This window comes from Urocampus carinirostris, chromosome 11 (genome assembly GCF_059441175.1).
Source record: "Urocampus carinirostris isolate Australia breed hairy pipefish chromosome 11, RoL_Ucar_1.0, whole genome shotgun sequence".
Taxonomy (NCBI): domain Eukaryota; kingdom Metazoa; phylum Chordata; class Actinopteri; order Syngnathiformes; family Syngnathidae; genus Urocampus; species Urocampus carinirostris.
The window spans coordinates 41,205,062-41,218,516 of record NC_142359.1 but is presented as its reverse complement, the minus strand read 5'-3'; the positions used below and the strand labels follow the sequence as shown (position 1 = coordinate 41,218,516).

The 13,455-nt window shown below is 39.6% G+C and overlaps 1 non-coding gene and 2 pseudogenes across 1 annotated transcript; all 3 read right to left on the bottom strand.

Moving 5' to 3' along the window:
- Positions 1 to 2,517: 2,517 nt before the first annotated feature.
- trnaq-cug (transfer RNA glutamine (anticodon CUG)) lies at positions 2,518 to 2,589 on the bottom strand. The gene has a single exon. It is a non-coding gene; the product is annotated as a tRNA-Gln (tRNA).
- An 8,885-nt stretch (positions 2,590 to 11,474) lies between these two features.
- On the bottom strand, positions 11,475 to 11,589 carry LOC148357388 (U2 spliceosomal RNA; annotated as a pseudogene).
- Positions 11,590 to 12,412: 823 nt separating this feature from the next.
- On the bottom strand, positions 12,413 to 12,681 carry LOC148357387 (U2 spliceosomal RNA; annotated as a pseudogene).
- Between the last annotated feature and the right edge of the window lie 774 nt (positions 12,682 to 13,455).

The window sequence follows — 13,455 nt, the reverse complement described above, 5'->3', positions numbered from 1 at the left end:
AAACTAAATATTACCCGCTGTCCATTTAAACCAGGGTTCTAAAATGTATGGCCTGGCGGCCAATTGTGGCCCTCAGGATTATAGTTTGAGGCTCCCACCTTAATACAAAAGTTAAAGGGACAGTGTGAATCATATGACCACTAGATCTCTCTGTATTGTGGGACTGTAGTGCAACCAAAAATGAGTGCTAAAAAGCACATAGGAAAAAGAACCTAGAGAATCAGTGTGCCCAATACAAACGTTATTACTTTTAAAAAGAGAAATAAGTAGATAAAAAAGCAAGAAAAAAAGGAAAGAAGAAAAGAGAAAAAATAAAGAAAGAAGGAAGGACAAATAAAAAATAAAAAGACAGGTAGGAAACATTTGAGTAAATAAAAGGGGGTAAAAAAGAAATAAAATGGAAAAAAAGTAAAATAATGTAAAAAAGAAATACATTTGAAAATAAAATAAAAACAGGTCTTGTTTTGTGGGGGTACAATATATCCATATACTGGACTGTCTCAGAAAATTAGAATATTGTGATAAAGTTCTTTATTTTCTGTAATGCAATTAAAAAAACAAAAATGTCATACATTCTGGATTCATTACACATCAACTGAACTATTTCAAGCCTTTTATTATTTGAATATTGCTGATTTTGGCTTACAGCTGAAAAAAACTCAAAAATCCTATCTCAAAATATTAGAATACTTCCTCGACCAAGTAAAAAAATAATTTTATAACAGCAAAACTAAATCAAACATTTGAAAATGTCCATTGATGCACTCAGTACTTGGTTGGGAATCCTTTTGCACGGATTACTGCATCAATCCGGCGTGGCATGGAGGCAATCAGCCTGTGGCATTGCTGAGGTGTTATTGATGCCCAGGATGCTTCGATAGCGGCTTTCAGCTTATTTGCATTTGTAGGTCTGGTGTCTTTCATCTTCTTCTTAACTATACCCCACAAATTCTCAATGGGGTTCAGGTCAGGGGAATTAGCAGGCCAATCAAGGACAGTGATGCCATGGTCAGTGCACCAGTTACTGGTGGTTTTGGCACTGTGGGCAGGTGCCAGATCATGCTGGAAAATGAAATCCTCATCTCCATAGAGCTTTTCAGCAGATGGAAGCATGTAGTGCTCTAAAATCTCTTGGTACACAGTTGCATTTACTCTGGACTTGATGAAACACAGTGGACCAACACCAGCAGCTGACATGGCTCCCCAAACCATTGCTGACTGTGGGAACTTCACACTGGATTTCAAGCAACTTGGATTTTGCTCCTCTCCAGCCTTTCTCCAGACTCTGGCGCCTTGACTTCCAAATGAAATGCAAAACTTGCTTTCGTCTGAAAAGAGGACTTTGGACCACTCTGCAACTGTCCATTGCTTCTTCTCCATAGCCCAAGTCAGACGCTTCTTCCGTTGTCTTGAGTTCAGAAGTGGCTTGACCATGGGAATACGGCTATTGTAGCCCATTTCCCGGACACGTCTGTGAACTGTGGCTTTTGATACCTGGACTCCAGCTTCAGCCCACTGTCTTTGAAGCTCCCCCAAATTCTGGAAGCGGCTCTTCTTCACAATTTTGTTAAGGCTGCGGTCATCTCTCTTGGTTGTGCAGCGTTTCCGGCCACATTTTTCCCTTCCAACAGACTTTTTGTGGATATGCTTTGAAACTGCACTCTGTGAACAGTCTGCTCTTTGAGAAATTTCTTTTTGTGTCTTACCCTCCATCAGGAGGGTATCAATGATGGTCCTCTGGACAGCAGACAGATCAGCAGTCTTCCCCATACTTGTGATTTAGTTTACTGAACCAAGCTGAGTGTTTTTAAGGCTCAGGAAACCCTCGCAAGGTGTTTCGAGTTAATTAGGTGATTCAGGTGATTAGTTGAATAGCCTACTTGTATACTTTTTCATGATATTCTAATATTTTGAGATAGGATTTTTGAGTTTTCTTAAGCTGTAAGCCAAATTCAGCAATATTCAAATAATAAAAGGCTTGAAATAGTTCAGTTGATGTGTAATGAATCCAGAATGTATGACATTTTTGTTTTTTTATTGCATTACAGAAAATAAAGAACTTTATCACAATATTCTAATTTTCTGAGACAGTCCAGTATAAGCACTAAATAATACACAATGATTGTTTAATGAATTTGATTTTTTTTTAGATCTTATTTTTAACAGAATTATTTTTGAAGCTATTAGAATGCCATTATCGGCTCTTTTTCTTTTTTTTTTTGAAAACCTCATTCTCCCCAACCTCACCTGGGCCCTAGCTCTGACGGTCCCCAGGAAAGTTTGAGATCCATGTCAAGTCATTTTCATTTTTATTTGTATAGCCCTTAATCACAATTAGTCTCTAAGGGCTTCTTTAAACTAACTTTCTAAGATTCTTTGTACTCTTCAGACAACACATTCACAGGCACACAATGAATATAGCCTTAAACTCCAAAGTTTTTATTTCAAACAAAACAGTGGGGTATTAAATTACTGCACACATGTAAAAAGAAAGGCCGCAAGAAATTAAAACGGGCAAGGTTCCACCGAGATTTGAACTCGGATCGCTGGATTCAGAGTCCAGAGTGCTAACCATTACACCATGGAACCGAAGGACTGCTTTTGTACGCCAAAAGATTCTATCTATAATATCATGAGCAGAACCTGTCACTCTTAGGGCCTATATTCGTTTTCCTTGAGCTACATTACCGTGTATCACACTACTGTGACAGAAGGCCAAATTCTTCTGGTCCTTGACGAGAAATTCCACTAACCAGACACAACAGCAGGCCGTTTGAAAAGAGTCGGGACTTTCGGCTCCCAAGCGGCTCTGAAGATTGTTTTTGGTGCTATACAAATAAAAATGATTTGACCTGACTTGCTTCAATCAATTACCAATTATTAGGTAACATTATGCTCAAAATTATTTAAAAGCAGGGTGGGGGTTGGTGATTGCATACAGATAGACAGATAGGAAAAAAAGACAACAATGAAAAAAAACAAAAGAAGAAAAAGGAAAAACAAATAAGAGTCACTAGCCAGGACGGGAGAGCAAGGGCGGTATCGAAACAGGTATCAGGCAGGAAACAGGGCAAAACAGATCGGTGGTCGGGATGGCAGATCAGGGCAGAAACAGATGCAGAAACAGGTCGGCAACAGGTATCAGGCAGAAGAAAACAGGGCAGGAGAATGTCGGACAGAATAAGCCTGCCTGGCTGGCTGGGAGCAAAGGTTCGCAACGATCTGACGGAATCCTCTTGAAACTCATGGGTTTAAAAGGAGTCTCTGAGCCAATCAGCTCTCAGGGCTGTTGGTGCCAATTGGGCAGTCACAGGTGCCCTGAATCAGCAATCATGAGAAACTAGTTTGGGTGTTTTCCTGTTAGAATGGGTCACTGAGTATGTTGTCACTACCGCATTAGTTTTCCTGCAATATTAGTTTTATGATTCGTCACATCATTACTTTGATAACCATACTAATCTTTTTGTAGTTATAGTTGCGCATAATATCTATTCACAAATTGTAATGAAATATTTACTTGTTGTATTTATATAAATGTCTTCTTTCACATCAGTAGTTTTACAGGAATGGTCTTCCGATGAGTCAACCATATCTTATCATACAACCTCAAATTACATACTTGTGCAGTTTTAACAAAAATATCTTGTTCATTGAGTTTTTTTCTTTTGCCTTGTAATGAGAGTTCTCAGAAGCACCTGTTTCATGTTTTCCTTTTTGGAAATCCGCACCTTTTTCCTATAAGGGACGAGGGATACATTTTTTCAAAGGGGGATGCTCTCCTGAACAATTGGTCCGGAGTGCACAATAAAAGTCCTAAACTGAATTGCTCTTTTCAGCTCAATCTTTTTCTTTGGCCTGATCCCAGGGGTTGAACACGCAGCATGGACAAAGATTGTCTAATGCAAACGATCCTTTTTTGAAAGGCATTGAGGGAAATGTATGAAAACAGAATGGAGGTAATAAGAGGTTCTCTTAAGCAGGAGCTAGTAAGTTTTTCTCCTACTTTCTTCTCCTCTTTTCCATAAATGTGTTAAATGACATGGCTTGGACGATCATTAGAATCAGTAGGCTCACATGCTTGTGAGGTTTCCCGAGCATGCGTAAATTTGGAATGGAGAAAGGAAAATCTGGCTGCTGTTAAAAGTCATGGCCATTTTGTCACAGGTGGTAGTGCATGGTAGGTTATTCGAGCTATTTATTTAAAGGCGAATGTTTAAAAAGGTGTCCGTTCACCCAGATGTCATTTATTTGGCGGAAATGATTTTTTTTGTGTAATGGAAAATACTGTGCACGGAAATGGTTACGGTTAGGGGGGCTAGGAGTTAGGCCTAGGGCTTAGAGTTACAGGTTTAGGGATTAGATGTTGGAGCATGGTTCTCAAGCTCAATTGAGTTGAGGGCAGCTGAAGCCAGGGTCTGGTGAGCTTGGACAAATGGGATTTTCTACAAAAACAGCACCGATAAAAACATTACACTGTTAAAGGCACAGTTTTTTATATGTGTTTATATGTGTTTTTTATGTGTAGTGCAACCAAAAAAACGAGACCAAGGAAGACTACAAACTACGGAGACTGAAAGTCAGCGAAAAGCAACATTTTCTTGCAATTTTTACCCAGCCTTTCTCAAAGAAATACATAAAGAAGGGAAAAAATGTTTTTTTTTCCTTTTTTATCTTTTCTTTTCTTTCTTTTATTTGTCCCTTTTTCTTTTCTTTTTCTTTATTTTTTTATTTTCTATTTATTTTATTTTCAAAAGTAATAAGGTGTGTTTTGGTCACTTTGAGTCTCAGTATTTTGAATGAAAACTTTATTTCGAACATTAAAATAAAAACCGGACCAAAATAATGAGTCAACAACAAAGTAATGTCACATGACATGTTCGAAAAGGGGTAGTCAGAAGGAGATGCTTATTTTCCCTACCCCTTTATCTTCCCTATTTAATACATTTTACAAATCCTCTTCTCCTCTTGTGTCAAATATAACAAAATCTCATGGATATACTTATTACATAGGTCAGATATCAATAATTATAATAATTACAATAATCACATATTTTATACACTGATCTTCGTAATACCCATCCCTCAACGTCACTAGTTACTAAATATCACTGCGGCACCAATGGTAATAAAAACAATAAAAATAAACATAATATTTATAATAACAGTTATGATATAATAATAGCAACAATAACAACAAGTTAACCATAGTTTTAAACGCAGTATTTCCAATCTCACTCATATCCCATTTTCTTCATCCCTGTATTTTGCCCGTAATGTTTTTTTTTGTATTTAAATTTGAACACATGATTAGTTGGACATTGTTTGATCTCATTTTGTAAATTATTCCAAAGATTGACTCCACACACAGACACACACATACTTTTCCTGGTTGTTCTCACCTTTGGGATTTTGAATTTACTACAGCCCCTCAAGTTATAATTTTCCTCTTTCCGAATGAATAATTTTTGGATGTTTTCTGGCACCATGTTTTTGTTGACCTTAGATAACAGTTGTGAAATGAAAGATTTTATTAAATCATCCAATTTCAAGAATTTGGACTGCATGAATAAGATATTAGTATGATCCCGTTATCCTACCCTGTGTATGGTTTTTATTGCACGTTTTTGAAGGATAAAAAGGGGCTGTAGTGAACTTTTGTAATTATTGCCCCAGACTTCTGCACAATATGTTAAGTATGGCAGAACTAGGGAACAATATAATAAATAGAATGCATTATAATTTAAAACGAATTTGGCTTTATTAATTATTGAAATGCTTTTAGATACCTCAGTTTGTATGTGTCTGATGTGTGTTTTCCAACTTAATGTACTGTCTATTATGACGCCAAAAAACTTAATTTCTGATACAATGCCTATTGCGGCACCATCCATTTTTACTTCTAAATCTTGATTTGCCTTGCAATTACCAAAGAATATTACTTTGGTTTTATTTAAATTTAAAGATAATTTATTTATATCTATCCATACTTTTAGGTTAATTAATTCACAATTAATGCAGGTTACCAAATCATTATAGTTATCATTTGAATAGAAAATGTTAGCGTCGCCTGCAAATATTGCTAATTTTAATAGTTTTGAAACATTAAAAATATAATAAATATATAAATTAAATAACTTTGCACCCAGGGTAGAACCCTGTGGTACTCCACAACAGATGTCTAAGTATTCAGATTACAACTCTCCCATTTTCACGTCTTGCTTCCTTCTCGTCAAATAATAACAATAACTGTTTTTTTCTTCTATTATGATTTTAGCACTTGTTTTTGTTGGCATGGCAAAATACAATAACATTTAGTAACCAATGATCTTCTACTGTCAATAGACTTCAGCGCTTTATCACTGTTGCCGCTGGACCTTAGTGCTGCTTTTGACACTGTGGACCATGATATCTTACTAGACCGGCTGGAAAAATAGATTGGTCTCTCAGGAACCGTCCTCTTATGGTTCAGATCCTACCTCTCAGATAGGATGCATTGTCGACAGGACCCGCTTGTGTGCGTTTCTCTTAGTTTTATTGGGAAGAAGGGAAAGGATAGTACACACGAGCCGTAGATCGCTCTTTGCAGGGAGCAGGTTGCTCAGACGGGGAAGTGGTATTTCCGTGGCGAGCGATGGCGGTGTCGAGAGCGGAAAAGAACAGACCAGTAGCCGGGACGGGTAGCAAAAATCGTAGTCGAGATCAGAAAAGGGGTCGTTAGCCGGGAAACAGACGAGAATCAGAACAGGAGAGACTCAGGGTCGAAAAGCTTGCCAGCATAAGCTGAGGTCCGCAGACGGACTGACAACGGTGACAGGAAGACGGGGGTATAAAAAGTGACGAGTAGCCAATCAGCGTCCGAGGCATTTGGCACCAAAGGAGCAAGTGTGCCATTCTTGTGTTTCCAAATCAAACTTCTTTAAAAAATCCCGAATAAAGAGATGTGTTGGTGGCAAGTTAAATGAAACTGGAATCAAACGATTGTTTGTTCCCCCCTTTTTCCTTTTTCTTTTTCATTGTATCTCTTTTTATCCTTTCCCACTTTGAGCCCCAGACAAAGCGAAAGATGGCTCGGTCCAGTTGTAACAGCACGTTTCTTTTGGGCATAAAAACTAAACTGATTGACAAAAGCATTGGGAGGATGATCGCTTTGATGATTAGGACCTTCCCCTCTATTGTCATTTTTCTTAGTGACCAAAAAACAAGTCTTTGCTTAACTTTCCTTGTCACGTCATCCCAGTTGGTCTCGCCTCCTCCATCCGCATTAAATTTTATCCCTAGGATTTTCTGGTCTGTCTTTAACACCTTCAGCGGGAGTCCTGCCTTTTCTGTCTCTTTCCACGTTCCATAAAACTTCACTTGTGATTTTTCTCTATTTAGCCTTGACCCAGACGCCCTCCCAAACAGGTCAGTCAAGTCAAGGGCTCTTCCAACAGATGCGCGGTCAGTACATAAAATATTAAAATCATCCATGTACAAAACACACTTGGTAATTTGTCCCCCACTTCCTGGGATATTGATCCCTTCGACAAATATATCCTTTCTTAACATTTGTGCCAAAGGTTCAATGCAAAGAACATAGAGAAGGGGGAGACATAGGGCAACCTTGACGTACACCGCAGTTAAATTCCCTTTAATCATGAATTTGCTGTAGATGTCTCGGTATAGCAGTCCCACCCACTTGATGTATTTTTGGGGAAAACCACATTTTTGCAATACCCTGAAGAGGTATTGGTGCGAGACTCGATTAAAGTCTAGGTTTAGGACCGCTAGTCGCATGTTTCTGTCTTTCGCATAACAAATGGTGTCACGGATCAGCATGAGACTGTCGCTGATCTTCCTTCCCACGATGGCACAGGTTTGGTCTGGATCAACCAAGTATCCCAAGACTACAGACATTCGTGTTGCTAGAAGCTTGCTGAAAATTTTACAGTCCACGTTTAAAAGCGTTATGGGTCGCCAGTTTTTTAAGTCAATTTTGTCTCCTTTTTGTGCAATAGAGTAACTATCCCTATTCTGAAACTGTCTGGCATATTGTCTCGACTGGAAAATTCGTTAAAAACAGTAATCAGATCTGGTGCTAAAATATCCCAAAAAGTCCGGTAAAATTCGAGGTTGAGTCCGTCCTCCCCGGGTGATTTGCCTTTTTTCATAGTCTTTATGCAATCATTCAGTTGGTCTTGGGTAAAGTCCGATGTTAAAAAGGGGTCGTGACGCACTGATCTTGAAATATGATCTAATACATGCCCCATTTCATTCTCATGTGTTTCTTTCTTTTCAAATAATTTTTTGTAGTAGTCTTCGACTAATTTGGTTATTTCGCTACTTTCCTTTGTTATTTGCCCGTTTTCGTTTTGAAGTTTAAAAAGCCCCTCATTTTTGCTCATAATTTTTTTTTTAAAAATAGCGTGTACATTTTTCCCCTTCTTCTATTTCTCTTTCTCTGCTTCTTATTATGATGCCTTTGCTCTTTATTTCCGCCAAAGCGTTTAGTTCTTGTTTGGTCTCTTTGATTTCATCATTAAAGTCCATCCCCTTTTCTGTTAGGATGAAATAGCGTTGGAGTCTTCTTTGTAGTCCCGACATGCGTTTCATCTCTTTAAGTTTCTTGTTTTTCCCTGCATTTTTAAAAAAGGTCTGTGTTCGTTTCTTTGTCATTTCCCACCATTGTGCTCGTGAATCATACGAGTCTTGAAGGGTCTGCCAGTCTTTGTACAGCTCCCTGTATTGTGCGGCTAGAGCCTCATCCTCCAGCAGGGAGCAATTTAACTTCCACAGACCCTTCCCAACAGTCATACCTGAAGGAAATGAGAGAGAGCAGGACAGTAGCAAGTGATCCGAAAAAAAAAACAGGAATTAATCTTGCATCACTCTGTGCTAAACCCCTTGTAAATATGTAGTCTATTCGAGAGGCTCTGGCATTGTCACTACTGAACCAGGTGAAGCCCTCCTCTCCTGGATGTATGGATTTGAAACAGTCCACCAGTTTAAATGTCCGGCACATGTCTTGTAATAAAGTTGATGTTTTATCTACTTTAAACTCCTCATCGGTCCTCTTTCTATCCTTCCTACTTAGGATGCAATTAAAATCTCCTCCCACGATTAGTGGTTGATGGCCTAGCATATGCGACTGGATGTCCTCTAAGAGTTCGTACCTGAGTTGTCTGTCGGCATGGCCGTATATGTTAATGAGGTTAAAATCATTCCCTATATAAGAAAGTCTTGCTACGATTGCGCGTCCGTCTCTCATCACAGTACTCCCCTTTATGATGAGTTGAGGGTTGTTTATTAAAATGGCTACCCCATCGTTACGGTTTTCATTCGAGCCACTCCATAATGATGGATATGGCCAAATCTCTTCCCACTGTTTATAATTTTTTAGAAAGGGGATGCAGCATTCTTGTAGTAAAAACACATCCGTTCTGATAGTTTTTAAGAGCGATAAAACACTGTGAGCCTTAACCTTTGATCTCACACTTCTCACATTGATAGTAGAGAATGTAATGTTCATAATTGTTGTTAAAGTATTTAAACTAGTTAGACAAAACCGGGGGATCTGAGTCCATTCTTTGGTGATCATCGAGAGTGTCACCTGTGTCAGACACATCACTTAAGAGCAGTTCCTCATTTGGAGACTCACCGGGGAAAACTCTGGAATCCTCTGACTCTCTGTCTGTGGTTCCAGGTCTTCCCCTTTTTTCTGGGTTAGGGGGTGAGCCAGAGGACCTATCAAGGGGTCTCTTACTTCCCTGCCCACAAAGGGTCAGATTTTTTCCCTCCCCAACTTCCTCCGGCTCAACTTCATACAGTTCCCTTGTGGGCTTATTCATCGGCAATCGGCTTTCTTCTAAATCTCTTCTCTTTGTTTCCGGTGTTTTCACCACTCCCGATTTTGTCTTACTTTTACCCCTCTTTCCAGTGCCCGTATGGGTTTTTGGAGAGTCGTTCGCCTTTTCGATTTGTTTGTCTTCTCCAAATCCCGGCAGTGGCGTAGCAAACAAATTTGCTAATTTGGACTCTCTTCCAGGCCCTTCCTGATTAATGTGTTTTTGGAGTGGCAGTTGCCTTTTCTATTTGTTTGTTATGTCCAAATTCAGGTTTTTTTTTGAGAAATCGAATTAGAATTTCCAGGTCCTTCCTGATTCAAATTTGATTCTCTGGTCTTTCCTCCAGGGGTTTTGGTAGGGACATCTGTTTTTTCAATTTGTTTGTCTTGTCCATTTTCTTTGTGCATTTCTTGATCAAATTCATTGGGTATTTCCATAACTTTATTCATTTCCTGTTCATCTTCATTGGGTATTTCCATAACTTTATTCATTTCTTGTTCATTTTCATTTTGTATTTCCATAACTTTATTAATTTCATGTCTTTGTTATCTTTATTCATTTCATTGTCTTTGTTACATGTATTCATTTCATTATCTATGTTGTCTGACATCATTTCATTGTCTTTGTTGTCTTTGTTAACTGCCTTCCTAGCTTTCAATTTGTTAGCAAACGATTTCGGGCAGTTTCTATAGAGGTGATTCGTTTCTCCACAGAGATTGCATTTTCTGCTATTGATACATTCCTCAAAGGAATGTCCAATTGTTCTGCACTTTCCACAAAAAAAATTGATCACATACCTCAGCCAGATGCCCATGCTCACCACATTTGCGACAGAGTTTCGGTTGCCCTTGATAGTGGATAAAGCCATGGTTTTCCCCCAGGAATATAGTCGACGGGAGTTGTTTCAGTCCCTGAAAGCCCTGAGGATCTTGCCATTGTTGGACGGGTACCCTCCAGGCACCAGTCCAATAGCCTTTCTCACCCCTCACCTTCATAGCCTGGCCTTTTACCGTGCAGTATCTACTCAACCAATAACAGACGTCATCAGCACTGACTACTTCACTAAACATTCTGACAATGACAATCTTGTTAGCATTATCAGTCAGCTTCTCCACTGTAAATCCAGAAAACTGGGGCCTCACTCCCTCAAAGCGATTCCAAAACTCTTGATAAAGAGCCGCCGTTTCAAAACTTACATCAAAGCCCTTGCCAGAAGGCATTTTTATGACAGCATGTACCTCCTCCTTTTTAAACTTCAGAAGCTTTTCAATAAACTTGTTTATAAAATCCAGCCTTGACATCCCTCCGAAATTGCCACAAAATCTTTGAGCAAGAATCTCACGCAGTTACGTCTCCGCCCGCCGGTATAATGCCCGGCCATGGCAGGACTCGGCTGCTTTACTTCTAACTATGTTAAAATGGTTAGAATTGTAAAATTAATAATTAACAATATACTTAAAAGTACCCTCAAAGTTAGACAGATAGTACACAATGGGGTTTTTAAGGGTTATTATTCTATCTTCGTTATTCATTATCCATTATCCGTTATCGGTCAGTTCATAATACGCTACAAAGCCCAGGAGCCGGGACACTTACTCTCAGCCACTAGGCCAAGCTAAGGTCCTAGCCCTAAAGCCTTGCTGCGATCATTGCGAATGCACCGTTCCCGGAGGTACTGCAATACCGGGCCGATGCGTGGAGCGGACAGAGCAAGCTCTTATTCTATCTCCGGATTGCAAAAATCAAAGATCATGGCAAGAGGTAATGTCCTACCAACCTTTGAGCTCCACAGCTTACCACAATGCATCAATTTTTGGTTTGAACAAATTTATGTACACTAAAAAACAGAAAACAATCATGACACTCTCAACAGCAATTAAGCACATTCACAATATTATATTCCAATATGACGTTTTTAACAGCAAACACAAAGTGAGGTTTGAACAAACCTTCTCGAAAATCTTATTAGCAATCAAGCATATTCACAATTTCATTATATAACATCTTTGTTAGTGTCAATAGATCCGTCCAGGCCAAAGTCGATTGTCCTCGGTCTGAACAAATCTACCGACACCAACAGCAGCAAAACAAACACGACAATCTCAACAGCCATCAAGCATATTCACAATTTTTTTATATCTGACAATATGACGTGACGATATGACGTTTTAACATTTTTTTCCTGACATTTTCAACATCAATTAAACAATTTCAGAGTTATTTTCTTTTAACAGTAGTTAACCAGCGTGTAAAAGGCAATACTATTGTGCAAGGGCATAGCTCTGCCATCCCACCCTCCCAAGCAGCATTCTTCCAGTCCTCTGTGTGGGTCCTCTCCCTTCTGGGTTCCACAACCCAGGCCGTTGCTGCCGGGACTCCCACAGTGTAGCTCAGGCTCCCCCCTCCGTGTGGGTGCATCAATGGGGTTTTTGGGGTTTTTAAGGGTTATTGTTCTATCTTCGTTATTCATTATCCATTATCCGTTATCGGTCAGTTCATAATACGCTACAAAGCCTAGGAGCCGGGACACCTACTCTCAGCCAAAAGGCCAAGCTAAGGTCCTAGCCCTAAAGCCTTGCTGCGATCATTGCGAAAGCACCGCTCCCGGAGGTACTGCAATACCGGGCCGATGCGTGGAGTGGACAGAGCAAGCTCTTATTCCATCTCCGGAATGCAAAAATCAAAGATCAGTACACAATGTTAGATACCTTGCTTTTAAATTCATGATGGGGTCTTTAAGGGTTATTGATCTATCTTCGTTATTCATTATCCATTATCCGTTATCGGTCAGTTCATAATACGCTACAAAGCCTAGGAGCCGGGACACTTACTCTCAGCCAAAAGGCCAAGCTAAGGTCCTAGCCCTAAAGCCTTGCTGCGATCATTGCGAATGCACCGTTCCTGGAGGTACTGCAATACCAGGCCGATGCGTGGAGTGGACAGAGCAAGCTCAATTTTTTTTTGGCTTGAACAAATTTATTGACACTAAAAACAGAAAACAATCATGACAATCTCAACAGCAATTAAGCACATTCACAATATTATATTCCAATATTACGTTTTTAACAGCAAACACAAAGTGAGGTTTGAACAAACCTTCTCGAAAATCAAACATATTCACAATTTCATTATATAACATCGTTGTTAGTGTCAATAGATCCGTCCAGGCCAAAGTCGATTGTCCTCGGTCTGAACAAATCCACTGACACCAACAGCAGCAAAACAAAGCCATCAAGCATATTCACAATTTTTTTATATTTGACAATATGACGTGACGATATAACGTTTTAACATTTTTTCCTGACATTTCCAACATCAATTAAACAATTTCAGAGTTATTTTCTTTTAACAGTAGTTAACCAGCGTGTAAAAGGAAATACTATTGTGCAAGGGCATAGCTCTGCCATCCCACCCTCCCAAGCAGCATTCTTCCAGTCCTCTGTGTGGGTCCTTTCCCTTCTGCGTGGGTCCTCTCCCTTCTGGGTTCCACAACCCAGGCCGTTGCTGCCGGGACTCCCACAGCGTAGCTCCGGCTCCCCCCTCCGGGTGGGTACAGACGAGTCTTCTTTATGGCTGCGTCCTAGGCCCGCCGCTCGCAGATTGTATGGTATCTGCAGCCATTTGGAGCACA